Source organism: Pan paniscus, chromosome 14, assembly GCF_029289425.2.
Source record: "Pan paniscus chromosome 14, NHGRI_mPanPan1-v2.0_pri, whole genome shotgun sequence".
NCBI lineage: Eukaryota > Metazoa > Chordata > Mammalia > Primates > Hominidae > Pan > Pan paniscus.
Window position 1 is genome coordinate 98,739,010 of NC_073263.2, and position 20,499 is coordinate 98,759,508.

The 20,499-nt window shown below is 42.8% G+C and overlaps 1 protein-coding gene across 15 annotated transcripts in view; it reads left to right on the top strand.

Moving 5' to 3' along the window:
* Positions 1–20,499, top strand: part of MBNL2 (muscleblind like splicing regulator 2) — a 254,347-nt gene that overhangs the window by 81,200 nt on the left and 152,648 nt on the right. The gene's annotated exons all lie outside the window — the stretch shown is intronic.

Sequence of the window (20,499 nt, forward strand, 5' to 3'; positions counted from 1 at the left end):
CCATTTGAATTCTTTGGAGCAATCTTATTTTCTTGCTATGAAAAATTGTTATATTGCCATAGCTAGTTCCCAAATAGATAAAGTTTACATGGATCATATTATTTGAAAACAGACTTGCAATTAAGGATTAAAAAAAAATTCATGGTAAATAATCATCGGTTGAATGTTTGGCCAAACGTATGTGTCTATTTATTAAAAATTAGGGACCTACCTAGCTCTACAATGCTACAGCTTTAATTGAGTTTCAAAAGCACATTTTAAACAACCTAGCAAGAGGTAGCTTTCTGGCAAGTTTTCGATACTGTAGTTCAATGTTTACATTTCTTTTCCTGGCATGTCTGAGCCTTTGTTTCCAGCTTAAAAGTGGAACCATTATATTCAAAAGTAAAGCTGGGTTAATAATGCTTACTGCAATTATCTGATCTTTATGCATTTTTAATGAGAACACACAGCCAGCAGAATAATTTAATGAGGGCAGGCTAGCTTTTAAAGCTGTGTTTTCACTATGCCGAACCATATCAACTTTCTCGCTGAGAAGCAGCAGTGAGAAATGATGGAGAAGATTTATTTTTAACACACTTGGCCCAGGAGAAGGAAAGGATATATTTGCTAAAGAATTCTTTCTGCCCTTTTCCGTTTTAAATTTCTGCCAGGCATGAGGAAACTGTGCTTTTTTGTTAGGCCTCGGAAGCATGTGTTTACAATAAATGTGTAACATTTTTAGAATAGTTAGCAAGCACTGAAGCGAAGAAAAAAATCTGACTTGCCTAACCACCACCACCTTGAATGTTCTACAAGAAACATTACTGTCCCTTTAAAAGACAAAGGTTAAGTGGAAAGCTATTTGTTAATTGGGTAATGTGTGTGTTTTGGGGACAATAAGGTTTTTAAAAAAGGCAGGGGGAACATTCTTACAATCTTTAAATAAGAGGAAGTTTCTTCAGCTATCCTACTTGTTTTGCAAGGAGCAGTAGAACTACTCATTTAAATAAGGGCAATGCCACGTAGATTCTTCTAGACCCACTGTTTTTACTTTCAAGGAGAAGTGCAGGACACTAGCCCAGAACTTCTGACGTCATCCCCCAACTATTTCTGCTGTGTGTTCCTTTATTCGAGCTTGTGGAGAGGAATATTTCTTTATGTCCTGGCCAGGAACATTCTAACTCCCCACTGGCAGGACTTAAGTTATGCCTTTATATTTTCGCCTGTCTTTTGTAAATCGTAAACCTGTCCCCTCATAAATAGGGCATCTTCTTGTACCTGCCACATGTCGGGCCGGTCAGCACAGGTTTTCTGCAGGGCTTCTGGCTGGGCTGGCAAAAAGCAGCAGGGAGCAGGGCAAAGCTTTTTTTCTGGCCTGACTCCCCCTTGGTGCAGCCCAGCGCTGCCACCTGGGTGGATGGTCCCCGGGGCCCTATTCCCAGTTGCTCCAGAGCCACTATTTAGGATCCAGGTTGTGCCACCAAGTTCAAGGCTGGTTGTGATGGTGAGAACAGCTGCTTTCATAGAAAAATCATCATGTCCTAGCACAGATGGCCCCAAGCAGGGGAAGTACAATACTGCAGGCTGCAAATCCATGTCACAGGTGGCAACCTTGGTCACAGAGATCGGGGGAAGGGTAATGTTTACAAAGGAACCTTTTAAAAAAGATTTTGACTGGAGCACATTGGAGTTCTGGGGAGTTCCCAAAGCTAATTTGTGTCTCCTCTCTGACTACTCACGTAGTTTTGAGCAAGTGCCTACCTTGATTTTTCTATCGTTTAATAGAATTGAATCATACTTGCTACACTTTCCCTCATCATTTAGCATTTTGAGACCTTGACCTTTTACCAAAAAAAAAAAAGTTGTTTGTCTCTTGGCACATTGAGCTATTTAAAGTACAAAGGGATAAAACCTCGGTATTAAGAAACTGTTGGCAAACGCCTTAGAGTATTAAGATACATAGTCATATACACAAAACCCTTCACTCTACTTTGTGCTCATGTAAATTTTTTAGGGATACTTATTCTTAGTTCAACAAATGAAATTTCCAAGGAAATCAAAGCGTTGTTGTTTGCATTTTTTCCATCGATCTAGTCTAATATACTAGAAGCTCTGCAAAGCACACTATTCTGGCCACAGGCCTTGTAGTGCCCAAAACATTTAATGCTGTTTTTCCTTTGACTTTTGTGTTAAATTTGTGAAAGTGGAGTAAATAAGAGAAAAAACAAGAGGGAAGGAGAAAAATATGCTTGTGAAATATACTGGTTAGGTAGCTTTACTGGTTAACAGCCTGCCTTCTCTCTGCTAGTTGTTTCAATTTGCTGTTGCTATGGTGAAAACAAATCAATATCACATGGCTACCAGCCAGTCCCGCGCTCAGGGAGCGCCATAGAAATTCAAGATCAGGTACTCAAGATTCCAAGCAAGAATTGGGAAAAGAGGATTTAGATGCTGAGCTTAAGAGAATTCCTTATAGTAGAATAAGTAGGTTCAATCTCGCATGCATTTTCTCTTCCTTTTTTCCTGTACTTTCCTACCGATAACAAGAAAAAGATGAAAAGGAAGGTATACTGATTTGTTTACATTTCCAAAATGACAAAACAGATTATCAACATAGAAATAGGTTGGCAACATTGCAAGGGGTGAAGGATTCTGATTCGGGAAAAGGTGGATAACTACAAGACGTGTTGGTTGTTGAAAACATAGTTTTGGGGGCCTTTACCATCTTCAGGTACAGCTACATGTCAGAGCTGGCTGGGTTGTGCCAAGCAGAGAAACCTGGCAACTCTAGGGGACAGGTGGGCAGTGGAGATAAAGGGGGTTATAAAAAGGTCGGGAGGTGTGGGCATAAAAATCAACAAGCAAGAAAGCCCAGAGAGAGCTGCAGGTCAAGAGTCAGGCCAGGCAAGCACAGAACCCTGGGGCATGGCAGAACAGGAGAGGACGGTTCGCCCTGTTCACGAAATCTGCTCAAGACCCAAGCTAAAGGCCTAGCAAAGAAAGGCAGGAAATAGCTGCAAAGAGAAGTAAAGGTGTCATGGGCCCAGGCATCCTTTCCGGAAGGGTTGACTCAACTGGATGAGCATGGATGTCCACTGCTGGGGAGAGCAAAGAGCTTGATATTTTAATGCTTTGGTTTCTCTCAGAAGAATGAGGCAGGAAGACTTAACTGGGCTTTGTAAATTAGTTAACATACTATTTTTTTTTCTCCAGTTTTATACTCTTCTCAGTTTTTTTTTTCTTTTTAAAAATATGCACAAACTATTTGTTGCAGCCGTGATAATATTCGTAGTAAAGAGCCAAAGGTGCTGCGTGGCTGGGTCTGCATCAGGCCTGGGCCTCCGACTGCACGGCTCCAACTACACAGTTGTTTATGGAGACCAGTCCCGGCCTCCTCTGCTGAGAGTAAAAACAGGTGTGAAAGGTAAGGCCTAAGGGTTTCTTTTGTAAACCTGAGCTCTGAGGCTGATGGATGAGTTTTGGGCTGGCCTGCCCTCCTCAATACAGCAGAAACGCTTGGTAATAAAAGTGGACTCAATAATTTACCTTAGTGTTTTGACAAAGAATGCATTGTCTGAATTATCCTAGGGTAGTATATTCCATCAATCAGTCAACAAGTGTTTATTAAACACCTCTGGGCTTCCCTGGCTTTTGCTATTTGGTGAGAAACCCAACTCAGTAACCTAATACCTGCCTTTGTGTGTGTGTACAAAAATAAATGATGCAAAATTGTAAGTTTCAAAGACTTGAATAACTTTATTGGCTAATATTAATTTAGCATTGTTAACCATCAGATTAATTTTAGGCTTGGGGCAGTTTTAGTGATTGGGGGAGAATAAGAGATGGAGTTTTGAGTTTTAGATATCTGTATGTATGTACTTTCTTGACCTCTGTTATATTTCTCCAGATAAGTACTGTTTAAATAACATATAAAGATGTCAGATGAGCAATAGATAGATAAGAATGGTGCAAAAAAAAAAATTCAAAATATGAAGCTACTGAGAGCAATTTCTGAGTCTCAGCACACAGAGTTTTGGCCGCAAAGTGCCTGGGGAAAATGGACATATCATCTAAAAAGCTGTAAATACCAGCCAACAACAGGAAGTCTTAGACTCCTGTCCCACACTTCTGAGCTGCAGGGTGTGGGGGAAGCCCCATGCCTTTATCTCAGTGTCTCTATCTCTAGCAAGGAAACCTGTTTCCTGACTCTGCAGAATTTCGCTTTCCCCCTTTTTCCTTAAAAGCAGAGTTACAAAAAACAAAAACAAAACAAAACAAAAAACCAAAAAAAACCAAAAAAAAAAACAAAAAAAAACCTATTTCCTTTTGAAACACTAAGTTTTGGGTTTATTTGTTGGTTTTACCCTAACATCACGGTTAGTGTGTATTCTCTGGGCACAGACAAGCTGCGAGGTTCAGGGACGCAGCCTGGGGGAGAGCTGAGAGAGGAGGCTGAGGATGTAGCCATGTTTATAGAACTCTTTTCAGGCATGGGTCTTGGCAGACAGATGGGCAGGTCCAAGGTTTATGGGCATTGACTGCAAGCTGGTTGCTGTAGAAGAGCTCCAGGGTGGTACATGACCTCAGAAGAAAAAGGGAGGAGTCAAGAACACTGAAAATGCTGCGGCCGTTTGCAATCCACAATAGCAAGGAAACAAGATATTTACAAATGAGATAAGGATGGTTAAGCACTCAAATGTCTTCAGAAGGAGAATTAACATATGTGTAGTTTCTTACACTTTACAAAGGGCGTTCACAGGCATTATCTTAATTAGCAGTTCAAATAGAAAGTTAAAAAGTGGGAATCTAAACTTAGGGCACTCTGGCAAGGATGTGCTGGGTAAAGCTGCTGGAGGAGATGCATTATAAACTGGATTTTTAAAACTTGGAGTTATTGATTTTTTTCCAGCAGCTAATTGACTTGAATTTTGAAGGACAGGAAAAACTTAGAACTGTCCCTGGGGGTGCACATGCTTGTCCCCAAATGCCTTCATGGGCAGCGTGTGCATTTAGACTAGACTTCGGGACCATTGGTAGCCTAGACGCCAAGGAAGAGCAAGAAGACAGGTTGATTCGTTTTGCTTTTTCAGCTCTGACTGCTAGGCATTCAAGCACAAAACCTGTGCTGGCTCTGCACCCCAAATGGTCACACAGCAGTAAGGTGCTTCTAGAACAGAAAATCCATGCGTAATTATGAATGGTCTGCAGGTCTGGGAAAAACCAAAGTCTACGAGGAGACCAAAATTCAAAGCATTCAATTTTCCCATGAGAGCATCTCATTGAGTTCTCCTAAGCCTGTTACAGGGATTGGGGGGGAAATGAATATTTCAAGGGCATGTGTTAGAAACTGGCTGTTTTACATATATATCTCATATAATTTGAACCTAAGAAGAGCAGGAGAGCCCCACAAAGTTAATACTATCCCCAGCTGGCCAGTAGAAGAGAAGCTCTGAAAAGCTCTGACAGCCATGATCCCACAGCTAATACTTGGCTGAGCAAGTATTTAAACTCAGGCCCATAAGACCCCCAAGCTGTATAGGTAGGTGACATTATGTTTTTCAGCTGAACGAATGAAATTGAGAACATAAAAATAATTCATTTGCAGAAAAAAAAGCTCAAGGTGGAGGTAGGAGATTAATTATTTTAAAACTCTCAGATGTACTTTATATAGTTTACATTATAATATGCAAATACTGAGTGTACTAGTGATAGTAACATATATATATCTTACATGTATATATCATTTCAGTTTTTATATTTATTATCTCTTTTTTTTTTTTTTTTTTTTTTTGAGACAGAGTCGCACTCTGTTGCCCAAGCTGGAGTGCGGTGGCACTATCTCAGCTCACTGCCAACCTCTGCCTCCCGGGTTCAAGCGATTCTCCTGCCTCAGCCTCCCAAGTAGCTGGGATTACAGGCATGTGTCACCACACCTGGCTAATTTTTGTATTTTTAGTAGAGACAGGGTTTCACCATATTGGCCAGGGTAGTCTCGAACTCCTGACCTCAGGTAATCCACCCGCCTCAGCCTCCCAGAGTGCTGAGCCCAGGTGTGAGCCACTGTTCCTGGCCTATTATCTCTTTTAATGGTCACATTTTGCCCTCTGTTTTACAGATTCAATGAAAACTCAAATTGAGTAAGGTTAAGCAATGTGCTAAAAGTCTCATTGGCCACAAAAGTAGAAATAGTAGTCCTCAAACCTCTGGGAATCCACACGTGATATTTAATGAGATAAATGAAATTAAGCTTCAGTCTGACTTGGAGTTTTCTTTTAATGGATGTTGCGTAATTGAGTAGAGCCCAACCCAAGCAATTTTGAGAAGACAGTAATATTTTTAATTAAGATATTGAATTATTCTAAAAATCTATAAATTTCTGGCATCCTAGATGCAAGCTTCAATTAATCAAACTTAAAGTATTGATGCAATATATATTGTCTAAATGATTTACTACATATAATTTTCAGTGTTCTGAGAGTTCAGGAAAGTGGAGCTCAGTTTGGGTGGGAGTAAGAGATAAGGCTTCCCACAGGAAGAGCTGCCTCCTCTGGGTCTGAATGGATGTATTTGGTCTGGATCCATGTCTCTAATGTGGTATGTTCACACCCCAGGCCAAGGGCAAGATTATTCACTTGGCAAGGAAATAGGTGAACTTCCATCTTATATATTATTTAGCTCATCCTTTAAAAATGTCAGTTTTCATGGATGTTTGATAATGTGTGTAACATATTAGCAGAGTTATGCAAGAATAATATTTATAAAGTAACCATCCTTAGTGGTTGTTTCTGATCTAAAAAAAAAATTCTGATAAGAATGTATGATCAAAAATGTTTGGAGAGGCTGGTGGTCAAAATCTCAGGAAGGAGGAATAGCATGATGTGGTGTAGTGGCCAGGAAGGAACCTTGACCTTGGAGATGGAGATGAAGTGTTAGGGTGCAGTGGGGAATAAAGTTAGATGGAGGGGGTGGAGTCAGGATATGAATGAGCTGAAGGGCCCTGTGGAAGAGTTTAATTTCATTACCTATAACATCACATCTAATGCTTTATAAAGATTCAATTGGGACTTGTAAGATAGGGTTAGAGGTCAGAACATTTGTAACTAGTGATGTCACCGGCTAGAAAACTTTCACAATATTCCAGGTACAAAGTGGAAAAGGGTTGCATTAGCATGAAAAATGAAGGAGAAAAGGCAAATCCAAAAGGCATCTTGAAGGAAAAATAATAGAACGCAGTGAGAGCTTAGAAGAGTGAAACTGGGCCAGGCACAGTGGCTCACGCCTGTAATCCCAGCACTTTGGTAGGCCAAGGTGGGTGGATCACCTGAGGTTGGGAGTTTGAGACCAGCCTGACCAACATGGTGAAACCCCATCTGTACTAAAAGTAGAAAAATTAGCCGGATGTGGTGGCACATGCCTGTGATCCCAGCTACTCGGGAGGCTGAGTCAAGGTAATCCCTTGAACCCAGGAGGCAGAGGTTGCGGTGAGCTGAGGTCACGCCATTGCAGAAATTCTAGGAGGAGTGATATCAATGGTACCCTGACAGAAATGGGAGTGGTCTGAAAAAGGGACCAATAAATGGGAATAGGGTTGAAGGAGGGTGGGCAATGATGAGTTTTTAGACTTGAGAATGGTGTTTTTAGCTAATGATGAAACATCTAAGTGGAGATGTCTCATAAACATTTGACAATGTGGGAATGAAGAACAGCCTGGACAACAGGCTACAAATACAAGCTCAGACACACCTGTGTTGAAGCCATAGTTGAAGCCATTGGTGCTCACACCTCGTGAAAGAAGGCAGCATGAACAGAGATAGGCAACGACAAAGGATGAATCTTGGGGAACATGGCAAGGGCCCAAAAGAGAATAAGAGCTAGCAAAGAATCAGAAAAATAAATACCCACAAAGGAGCAAAATTGTTTTTAAAAAATGAACAACCAATACTATTAAGCACCATAGCCTAGTCTCCAGGATTCCATAAGAAAACAGTGTAGTCTCCTGGGTTGAACTACTCTCCTGCACATAGCTTTTCCTCTCTGGCAAGGGTTTCTGGCTGTGGTCCTTTTGGAGGCAAATATTGGTTCAGAATCTTGTTTAGAGCCACAGAATATTAGATAGTTAAGGGAACCTTCGTAGCTGTATCTCTCGTATATACAGTTGAATTTTTAAAAGTCGATCTTCACTAATAAGCAGAAAGAGTATTTAAAAACCAATAATTATCAATACTTCTGCATCCATCTCTCAAAATGTATATATTTTGGGGATGTTACTGGTTAGAACAGTAATTCCAGAGTGATTGGAGATATCACTTGACACTGGTCATCCTGTTCTCAAAGACCCTGGGGATTCATTTATTTCTGATTCTAGCAGTTCTCAATTGAACCTAGCCATAAGGACTTCTCTGAAGAAAATAGCCTTTCATGATGAGAAAGTACTTGAAGTATGCAAATAGATTGATGCCGTCACACCAGACACCTACCATAAGTAACCAGACAGCACTTCTCAAACTCTCATGTGCCTGCAGATCACCTGGGGATCTCATTAAAAATGTAGACTCTGATTCAGTAGGGCTGGGCTGAGGTCAAGATTCTACATTTGTAACAGGCTCCAGGTGATAAAGCTGATGTTCATCCAGGAGGCTCCAGAATACAATGGCTGCTTTGGAAGTGTCACTGCCACATTGTGAGTGGCAGCAGATCACTGGGTCTGGGATGGCTCCTTGGAGGATCTTCTGGCAGTCTGGAGACTGGGACCTACCTCCTCCACACAGCAGGTCTTTCCAGGCTGTTCAGCCTCAGAGTGAAGCTGAGGTTGAACTGATATATCCCACCAGCCCTGCACCAATGTGGCTGGGGCTGAAGGCATGAAGGCAGGGACTTCAGCAGCTGCAAGCAGTTCTGTGACTACACACAGCCTGTCTCTGGCTATCTCCCCATTCCCGAGACGTCTATCTTCTCAGTGGACACAGACTCTCACAAGTTCCCCAAGAGATTTGGTTACTGCCTCCAGGGAAGGCTGTTGTGTTTATCTGTCTGCTCCAGAGTTGTTTTTTTTTTATCCTAAGGAATATATGCATTATAAACCGGCCTTAGATTCCTTTTCTTCTGGATGGTGGTCAGAACTGGAGCCCAGAAGTCTGATGTGCCTACTTGCATCCTCACATCCTTGGTGAATTAGGTCCAGGAGCTCTGACACATTCATTCCCTAAGATGTAGATAATGCCATTCTCTCCTCCTTATCTCCAAAGAATGTGAAGGATAGAGAGGAAGGGTTATATGCCATTAACATCGCATTTATTTAAAAAATGCTAGTTTTAAAGTCTTGTAATAGAAACGAAGACATTATGAGAAGAGACAGCTGTCTAACGAAGTAGCTTAAGTGAAATGCCCAGGCCTGATTGTTGAGTCTCATACGTTGTTATAGGTCATCCATCTCGTGCCCCTGTCTGTCCTCCCTCCTTTCAGATGCCTCGTTTTCCTGTGTGTCCCACATGTGGCCCCCTCTTTCCTAGAACCAGGAGTCACGCTAAACTGATTTAGAGGAAGTGTTCCCTACCCAGATGCTCATTTAGTCCACACACAGATGGCCAGTATTTTTATGCATTTTTAATTTACCAATAACCTTTTAGGAATGAAACAGAACTAACATTTATTGAATTTATTGAGCACTTACTATATGGAAAGTCCTCCTCTGCTGATAGCTTCATGTATATCAACTCAGTTAAACCTTTTCATGAAGAAAATGAAGCTTAGAGAGACCAAGTTACTTGCCAAGGTTACAGAATAAGGGGTAAAACTCAAGATGGTAGGATGGAAACATGCAGCCCTTGTCCACCAGTTCTTACTTGGGGATTGCAGCAAAAAGGGTTTGCTTTAGAAAAACTTCCCCGACAGTTGTAAGTACTGTTAGTGGAGCTCACTAAATAGTTAAATAGACATGAACAAGCGATTACTGGCATACTGTGCAGGCATGAGTTCAGTTTTAGCCAGAAGTCCCTCCTCACAAAGGGACTTGGTATATTGCCAAGGATAGCTAGGGCATCATCTCCACTATTTGCTGTGATTATTTGTCGGCCTTTTTCTTACTCTTGACGCTATGTGTGTGTGTGTGTGTGTGTGTGTGTGTGTGTGTGTGTGTGTGTGTGTGCGCGCGCGCACGTACACTGAATGAACTTAAACAACTTGATGGATCTCAACATTTAGACACCTTAAATAGATACCATAGGTGAAAGCTCGTTATCAACTGTAAGACCTATTCCAAAGTGAAATGTTTGTGCTGTTGTGATTTTGTTGCTCTCTATGAGAATTCTTAGAGATCCCTTTTTTCTTTGACTTCCCTTCCTGTGCAGTGCCGTTTTCTTTGATGCTCTCGCTTCAGGCTCTTTTTCATATATATATATATATCTTTTTATTATACTTTAAGTTCTAGGGTACATGTGCACAACGTGCAGGTTTGTTACATATGTATACATGCGCCATGTTGGTGTGCTGCACCTATTAACTCGTCATTTACATTAGGTATATCTCCTAATGCTATCCCTCCCCCCTCCCCCCACCCCACAACTGGCCCCGCTGTGTGATGTTCCCCTTCCTGTGTCCAAGTGTTGAGCAGGCTCTCTTTTTCTAGTGCTCTGCCTGCTCCTGCGCTAGCCCATGGTCTCTTTTCTAATGTCCTGTTCTCTCTTCGAAGTCTGTACCTGGCACCCCTACTAAATGGCACACACAGACACCTCATATTTCTGGGGTTCTAGTCACACCTGAGTCTTAGCTGGTGGAAGGGACTATTTATTTTCCCCCTTAGGAAACCAATCATTTGAAGCCTCAAGTATCAGCCTCCTGGCAGCCACCACAAAGACCATCCCCTCAGGAAACAAAACAAGCTCTATCTCTAGAGTTTCCCTGTTTTTTTTTTTCTTTAAAGTTCCCTGGTGCAAGTAGGCTGCAATTAAGAGGCAGGATCAAAGGGACTGGCTGCCTCTGGGGCTGCTGGGACCAGCAGAGAGCTTTGGTCCTTTTAACTACTTACTTCCCACAATGCGTGCTACTCTAGCTGCTTCTTTGTTCTCCTGGGTACTCAAGTACCAGAATGGTAGTTTGCTGTGGGAAGACACATTAGAGTCAATGGAAGAACTTTTTCACATTACACAGGATTCTGACAGCCCCACCACACCACTCCTTGGAGATCCACCCAACTGACAAAAAACACAAATATAAGGTAGAAATTAGAAGGAAATCTCAAGTGGGAAGGTATCTGAGGGATTATTAGCACAATTCCTGTCTACCCTCTTCCCCAGCCCTGACAAGCTGTTTCCAGCTATTGTGTATCTTTCTTTATCAACCGGACAATCATGACCCTATGGCGCATACAAGCCATAACATTTTGTTGGAAAATTCTTCCTCATGCTGAAATGAAATGGGACTCTGTAACCTGCACTCTTCTTCCTTGTTCAGGCCTTTGGAGTAACCCTAAGCAAATCAAGTGTCTCTTTAGGAGGCGAGCCCCTTCACATATTTGAAGATGTCAGAATTCCTCTGAGAGGACCAGTATGGCACCTCCCTAATTCATGATAGAATACCTTTATATATGCAACCCAAGACACTGAGCTTCTCTGGCAGTGTTGACCCATTGTAGACTCAAATTGAACCTTGAACCAGCTATGATAAGAGAAAGAGGTGGGGCTCTTTAACTTCTGTCAGCTCGGTTCAGGCCTGAGCACAGTGGGGGGCGGGGGGGTAGTGAATAGATGAAGGTAAAGTGTGGCGGGACAGATGGTCTTCCACAACTGCATGATGGGATGCTTTAAAATTGTTTTCAGTCCCAACCACAGGTAACAGCCCCCTCCAGAAATCCCTGGCAATGTACGGGACACTGGCTTGCAAAATTACCCACAAGGACAATAGACTGATGGATCAAGATTTAAATAAACATACACGCAGAGATAGATTGAGGTATTTCTTCACATCAACCATTTGAATAACACACTCGGGCAGTGTTTAGAGATAAGGTACACGTTTTTGGTTTTCTTCCGTCATCGTCTATGTTTTTTGGTTCAACGATCATTTTCGCAGTAGCGCTCAGTCCTCCTGAGTTTCTCTGCGGCTCTCAGCAGCTTAGAGACACACTTCGCCATCAGTAGGTGCCAAGGTCACTGGAGGAACTAATTAATCCCAGCTCCAGTCAACAGCAGGCTGCACTAACCTGCCCTCCTTCCTCGTAGAAGGAGAAACCAGGAAGGATTTTCTCCCTCAGTTCCGCCCAGGCCTTAGGGACACACAGAGCAAACAAAGGAAGGGTGAGGAGGGGTGTTGAACCATTTCCCTATGAGGTGACCACATTTTCATGTAGAGAAGGCCCAGAGCTTGATCTGAAGCTTTCAGACTTGAGTTGATATTTAACGTAGAGATCCCCAGGCCCCTACTCTATCACAAACTCTGTCTTTTTTTTTTTTCCTCTGTACTAGTATTAGTTTTATTAATGCCCTATAAACCCAGCAAGCATGATTTGCCAGGCAAATTTTTATTTGCCTTTTTAACAAAAATTGCCAGCTTTCTAGCTGACCACTCAAGAGCATGAGTTTTCCCCACTCAGGGTGAAATTTATGTTGTATAACACAGACCTCATTCAATAATTGATCAGAAAATGTAACTGAGAGGAGTGATTATTTTTGGAAACATTGACGACCAATAACCCAAGATACAAAGTTAGAAAACATTCCCATTTAATACCTTGTGGATACCGGAATTCTTGTGAGTCCCCTTATCCAGGTTCATGTTAGGTCTTGGGTTAATTGCTCTGCGGCTGTGGATTTTTATTTGATGTTCTGATCTCTTCCTTCCAGTTTGATAAATTAGTGTAGAAAGTGGAAGAAAAACATGCCGGCGCAGCCTGTGCGCTCTGTCAGGTTAACAGAATGGAGTCCTGCTCTGGCATCAGTCAGTGCTGTTGTCCGAACCCTCTGTGGCTCCTTCCTCCCTCCCTGGGGCCCAGAGCTGCAGACGCTAGAGGGGCATCGGCCTGGGAGTGAGGTTCCCGCTACAGTTTGGAGAACCCAGCAAATCCTGGAGTTAGGTTTCTGACGCTCCCCATCTTGCTCCCTAGTTACAAACAGAAAAAAAAAAAAATCAAAACCATATGTTCAATACACTGTCAGCCTTCTAGTGAACATGTTGCCGTTAAATAATAACCGTCAGCCTATCCGCAAATTTGACGGTGATGGGCGTTGGAGCTGACCTGCCCTGGCGGAGGCTGGGGAGGGTGGAGAAGGGCGATTGTGTTTGCTTCCTTGCTCAAAATGGCATGTCGCTGGAAGCCTTCCAGCTCCTAATGGTGGAGGCATAGCAAGGACTGCATTTACCGACTTATTTCCCTCTTTTTTTTTCACGTATTCCTTCTTCCCCTCACATTTTCAGGACTGAAAATTAGAAACACTTTTCTCCTACACACAAAATTACTCCCTCACACACACTTTATTTTTCCCCTGCTTTGAAGTGACAGTTGCTGCAAGAAAAGGTTTCTCTCAGAAGAGCACAGGCTGTCCTGGCCAGAACGAAGGGGTTAATTTAAAATACAGCCAGCTAGGTAGTCCTAGGGGCATGCTTTCCCTTGGGGTTGGGGGTGGTATCTGAAAGGTTGCAGGGGGTGCTCCTGGGGCTCTGCTAATATTTTATTTCTTCATCTGGGTGTGAGATGTACAGATGTGTTCACTTTGTGAAAATCCAGTGGGCTGGATACTGGATATGTGGTCTTTTTTTTTTTTTTTTTTTTTTTTTTGTCTTTAATAAGGTTTTTAAAATGTAGCTGGCTACCTTGTACTTTGTATTATAAGATAAAGTTCGTGGGAAGATAGTCCTATATTTTTATTCTGTTCCCACTTGGACCTCCACTTTTTATTCATTTCTCTCTTCTGGAACCTTCTGGGCTTCCAGCAGTGGTCTCTGTTCCCGCCTATAATCAGAACCATGAAGGGTCATGACAGCCAGCTTATCATTCTACCCTGGACCAGACGGAAGTTAATGCTCCAAATTAGAAACTTGAAAGGAAATGATCAGTGCTAACTAATAATGATGCTGACAGTAATAATAACAGTTACTTTGTCATTATATACAAAACATCTCCTTGTTTCTCCCAATTTTTATTTTATTCAAATGCATGAAAGCTTTGCTTAAGAGACTTTTTTTTTTTTTTCTATTTGGCAATCAAGACAAATGGAAGGAAGGAAGAGTGTGGGGACAGCAGATGACAAAGCCCTTTGCCCTTTTCTGGCGGTGTAGCCCTAGATTAGCCTGTTAGTCTGTTTAAGTCAAGGGATTGCAGATCTCAAAAAATAAATAAGGATGGCTAAGGATGGCAGGAATGCAAAGTTTGTGGGTCATCAACACAAATTTGAATCCCGGGGTCCAGTAGGAAGCACGAGTTACCAAATTCATTGGACCTCTGGTTTCTTGTGCCCACCTCTCAGGATTTTTGTGAAGATTTGGTAAAACAATGGACCAGAATTGCCTTGTGCATGGTGAGGGACCCTTTGTCAGTGGGAAGGAGCTGATGGCATTGTTAATTTAAGGACCTGCTCTGCCAGGGCAAATGTGTTCTCCTTAATGAAGCTTTCATTGGCTATAGAAAAGTTTGCAGGAAAAAGAAATGTATGAAAGATAGTGGATGAGGAGAAAATTATTTCTTAAGTCTTTCCCATTTCCTTTCCCCTCATGGAATTTATACTCTACCGTTACAGGTAAGATGTGTAAATAAATCACCATGGTGAAGGTATTATGCCACAAGGGAGGTATAAGATGCCTGTGAGATTAGTGCCATCCAAGTAAGGCAGTCAGGGAAGGCTTCCTGGAGGAGAAAACATCTGACATGGCCTTGAAGGATAGATAAAATCACATTGTGTGCACCTGAAAAGCACCCATGCAGGTTTTTCTGGAGCATGAAGTGCAGTCTAGGGTGTACTTGGCATGGACTAAATTGTGAATGACTTTGAATGCCACCCTATGTATTTCAAACTTTATTCAGAATGCAGCAGAGAGCCACCAAATATTTTTAAGCAGGTAAATGAGGGGTCAGACAATGCTTTAGAGAGATAATTCCGTGAGCAGAGTTTAGACCTGAGAATTGCAGACGCTCAGGCAGGTCATGAAGGCATAGGCTGGGATAGCAGCAATGAGAATGAGGTGATGTGCTGAGGCCAGGAGCAACTTACAAAGAGCATGGGCAGGATTGATTGGGGCCAAGGGAAAGGGAGGGAGTCAAAGCCGACCTGGACACGATCAGCTTAGAAAACAGAAAAACCAGTGATGCCAATGGCATAAACACACAGGAGGATGGGGGAAGACAATAAAATTGGCTCTGATCATTAAGAGTTTGAAGTCGGAATGTCCCCTGAGAAGTATGGGTCTAGGCTTCTGTAGCGTGCGGAGCCCAATGTATATTTGGAATTCATCCACAGAAGACTGATGTTTGAAATCATAGAGAAATTGAGATAGCAAAGAAAACAAGTGCAATCTAGAAAATGGTAGACGACACAGGCTTGGGAAAGCCTTACATTGAAGGGAATTTCCTAGGCACACTTCCACTGGCACAAAAATCCAAAGTGAAGAGCATTTCATCCAAGGTGAGGGCACCTTGGAACAGGTGTATGGGCCTCATAACCTCTCTCAGTGCCTTTGGATCTGTGACAAAGGATCATGCTATTCACTGTGTCATAGATTAAGGCTTCCTGAAACCAGGTGAGAATGGGAAATGGTGGCAGATCCTAAAGAAATTTCAATAAAGATGAAGACCGGGCCCAGTCCTATGAGGTGCAGAAGCCAAGACAACGCCTCTGACCTTTGGGAAAGTCCCTTTTTGGAAGAGTGCTGCGTGGGCTGCTGAACTGCAAGGCACCAGGGAAGTGGAAAGTGAAAACAATTAGGTAGGGAGTGGGAGACAGGCAGCGCAGCCAAAGGGGAGATGGCGGTGAGCAGAGAAGAGGCAGGGATAAAGTAAGCAAGTTTAGGTTGGAGGGCAAGGTGTGCTGGGCTGCCTGGTGGCACCTGGGGCAACTTTTGGCTCATGGAGGCTGCCTGCTGGTGATTCATGAGCTGAGGCCACTGGGAAAAAATGGTTTTTGAAAATTGATAGGCTTAAGTATGATTCTGCTCTACCAGGAAAGGTGAAAAACATCAGATAAATGTGAAGGAAGGTGGTGAGGTGAGGTCTAAAGGCGTCTCCAAGGAGGCTTCCAGAGGCCTTTGCCTTGAAATGAATTCTGCTCTACTCAAAATAACCGTATCGGAGAGGGATCAAGATGCTACATCCAGCCCCACTGCTAATCAAAGATGATTTCTGTATTACCACAGGCATAACTGCAATACAGAGACTGCTGCTTCTTTCTAAAGTGCTATACAAATGTTTTTTGTACTATTGTTAGTTTATTATTTTCTTTAGCTTTTCCCTTCATACTACAGGGTATCAGCAAAGGCTAATTCATGTGCCTAGATAACTCTTCTCCTAAATAACAACCTGCCAATATAGATATCTCATATGGAATATTTTTAATGTCTCCTTACAGTAATCCCCATGCATTTTAAACTTGAGCCAATGTCTGATAAGTAGTAGATGCTCAATAAATAATGTTTGTGGAATACTTGTGAATGGCTGAAGTGTTTTAGTATTGAGGCAGGCATTTCTCTAGATAATTATTAGCTATAAGTCATACTCACAGAAATCCATAGTCCATCATCTATACAAATATACCCAGAAGTTTATACGGTGATGAAAAATGAATGCATTTTTCCCCTGGGAACATATGCATCTCTATGAATTTGTGCTTTAGTGCTAAAGAGAGGCCAGCTATGCTCCAATCCCTTCAACCAGGGATCTTTTTTCACTTAAACTTCAAAGAAGTTTGGCTGATGAAGGCTCTGGACAGAGAGAAACTAAGTGTGAGATACGTGGACTGTGAGTTCTCTGGAGCGTCCTAACTCTTAAAATAAGTTTTAGTTTCTTGAGTGCTGTAGGATAGATACTTCTGGTTATGTGTGGCTGCACAAAATGTACAGCACGTCTGACAAAATGGATTGACCTATTTCTTTGCCCTTGAGGGCCACTCGAAAACTTAATAAAAGACAAGCACATCCACAGACAAACCCAGAATAAGATTTGTAGCCACTGGTACAAGGTTGTATTTCTGGACTATATTCACCTCCCCACCCAACTCCAACCCCAGGAGAAGAAGTTGTATTTTCTTTCCATACCCATTTCAAAAGCTCTCCCAAGTTACTCTGAAGGTTGATTTTGTTAGATACACATACTCTTGGGAAGCTTGTTAGAAGGACAGATTCCTGGGCCCCACCCCAGACTTCTGAATCCTAGGCCCCACCTCCCATGATTCTGACTCGGGGAGTCTGAGGTGGGGCCTAGGAACCCACATTTATTGCTAGACTACACAGTGATGTTGACACAAATTATTCACAGACCTCCTGGCACAGGGGTTAGGAGACCATTCAAATCCTGCACCCAAATCCTGGCTCTGCCACAGACTAGCTGCACAACTTCAGGCAGATTTTGACATCGATTTGAATCTCAGTTTTCTTATCTTTAAAATGGGGGTAATAATTCCCACTTCTTTGGGCGATGCTTGGGATTAAATGAGATCACCTCACGTAACTTAATTACATGAGAAAGTACTTTCTACACTGCACAAAATATACATTAAATACATAATAAATAAGATATAGTTCTCTGGGGTGGACATAAAGCTATTAGAGAATAACCACCAATGAATGCTATAGACCCTCTAAGCAATTCTAGAAAGAGCAGGGGCTTTGACATGACTATTTCTGCAAATTCTTAAAGGCTTGATATCCCTCACAAAGATCCCATTGTTCTTTTAGCAAAATGCAAGAAGGCTTTTTATTCTACAAAAGACTTTTGGGAATGTTTACATTTGAAGGAGATGGTAAAACACTGGAGCATGTTACCCAGACTAAAGGAATCATAGTATTTCTAGGATGATTGAAATGTAGCTGCTTTTGAAAACAGGAGGGCTGGGCTACATTTGGAAAGTTTCATGTAGTGCATGTGTGAAAATGAAGCACTTGAACGAGCTCCGTGATAGGCCATGCCTTGAGCTGTTTTGGCACAGATAAAATTGCTTCTGTCCTCACTCGGGCTGTTTTTAGGTTGTTCAAGCAGATGGTAACTGGCTCACACAGGGGCCAAACTCCTGAGCTTAAAACTTTTGGAAATGAATGACTGACTGAATGAATGAATGAATTTCCTCTGGGTCCAGGAAACACTCCCATTATATCTGCCGTTCCATTCTAGCCCTCTGGTCCCTCAGGAAAGGTTAGCCTCTTTGTTGCTCAGAGCATGAATATGTAAGGATTGGTTCAAGGTGTTTCCTGGAACTGAGGTCCCCTTCCTTCCTGGATGTGCTGACCCAGTTGCCTGTGTTGGAAGACTCAATATCACATGTCCTTTTTTTTCCCCACTGAGAACCCATTAGCAGCAGAGATACTTTCGCAAGTTAGGTGTTTGCTGGAGCTCTGGGTCATAAGATTTGGGTCACACACAACCAAGAGGAAAGAAGTGTGGTACGGAGTCCATTTGATCAGCACACAGGGAGAAATAAGAACAGAAACGTGAAAAAAAATTCAAAACAGAGGAGGGAGTGCAAAGAAAAATGTATGCTACTCTGAAATCTAAGTCTCCGTTTCAGCTTTCAGTTGAGAAAGGTTTTCAATATTTTCCAAATCAAAGTATATCTACAGATCTTCAAATCCATTGTGAATCATTTTCAAAAGACTTAGTCCTTTCATTCAGAGCACTGATTAAAATCCAACTGTGTGCCTAGTATCCTGATGCTAGGTAATGAAGTGAAACAATCATGATTGGTAGCAATGGAATTGAGCAGTTAAGACACACATATGCATAAACATTGCACACACGCACGTGTGCAACACAGGCATGCACCCCAAAAGCCATTGGAGAACCCTGAGACCAACCCTATTTCACTTGGGCCCTGGATACTTGCTGCTTCATTTAAGGTGGGAAGGAGGGAGGGGCCATCAGAGTTAGGCGAGTTAGGTCTGACTCCAATTGGAGTGGGCCTTGTGTTGAGCTTAGAAGGATGCCTGGTTTGAGATAACTGTGCAGGAGAGTGGCATACATCCCATATCAAAGGAAACCGCTCAAACAAAAGCCAATAGGAGGAAATGAGCTCTTATTGTGTGCACACATGGGGTTCCTCCGAGAGGAAATTGCCTGATTGAGGACACTTCCGATGCCTTCTGAAGCAACAAGGAAAGGCTAGGCCCATGTTCCCACAACTCGGAGAAGGTGTCTCCCTCAACCCTGGGCTAGCTGCAGTGAAATGGGTAGGATTTTGACAACACCACTGCCCACCCCCAACACACTCCTAGACCTCCACAAACTTCAATTACAAAATGTGTCTTTGGAACCCAAAAGGCAATGTTCTTCTTTGTGCTTTAGGGTGTTTAGATCTAGGAAAGAGGAGGGAGCGGGCACGTGGCTCAAATATGTTGCTCTCTTCATAGCCAAGGCTCCCGCATTTCTTGGGCTGCATCAGGCAACTGAGACACAGCCTGTGCCTTGCAGGGTCACCTTGTTACCAGGATCCTGTTGACTCCCTGGTGCAGGTCAGGCCAACTGAGATGATGTCCCTGGATCTGCTCAGAGGGGTTTTACATTCAGTCCCCTCAGCTAGACAATAGAGGCATCAACAATCCTGTTACCTGCCGTCTTCTACCCAAAATATAATCCTGACCCTGAACTTGTGATTTTGCAGGGCACAGAGTGGTGTCTGAGACTTGTCCTCGGCCCCATGTGGAACACAGAAACATCCCCAGTCCCCGAGAAATGTAGGGTCTAGAAGAGGAGCATACATTGCAGTTGACATAGCAGAATGAGGACTTCCTGGGTCCCGGGAGCCCCCCGGGGTTGGGGATGAGGGTACCTAAGAGACATTAAAAGAGCTTGGAATAAGCAGGACTTACTTGTTCCTTTTTTTTTTTTCTTCCCCTCCTGTACGTTGCTTGATTGACAGTTTGAGAACAGTTAAGCTTGGATCTGTGGGGATGCTACTATAACTGGCATGTATTATGGAGTCGTTGTCCAATGACATCATCCTCTGAAATTGGTGCTGGTGGAAGGAAAATGAAAGCCGACTGAGCAGGGCTCCGCGCGCGGCAGTCCCTCCCCTCCACTGAGCGCATGCGCTCCTGTGCAGGCGTCTCCTTCTTGCCCTCTATCAGCCTGAAGCCCCAAAGCTTGGGCATGAGCTCAGAGTGTCACCAACCCAGCCAACCCCTCCCATATATCCCCCACTGCCCAAGTGACTATCTGCAGCGGTGGCCAGTGGCAGGCACGGACAGTGGATGTGGGAGACAGAGTTGAACAAAAGACAATGTCCCTTAAACATATCAAGTTCCACTGCAGTTTAGGTAGATGCATTTTCAGTTTACCCTGGAGGATGAAAAATCAAGGTTCTTAGATTGCCTTATGGACTGCTCCTGACG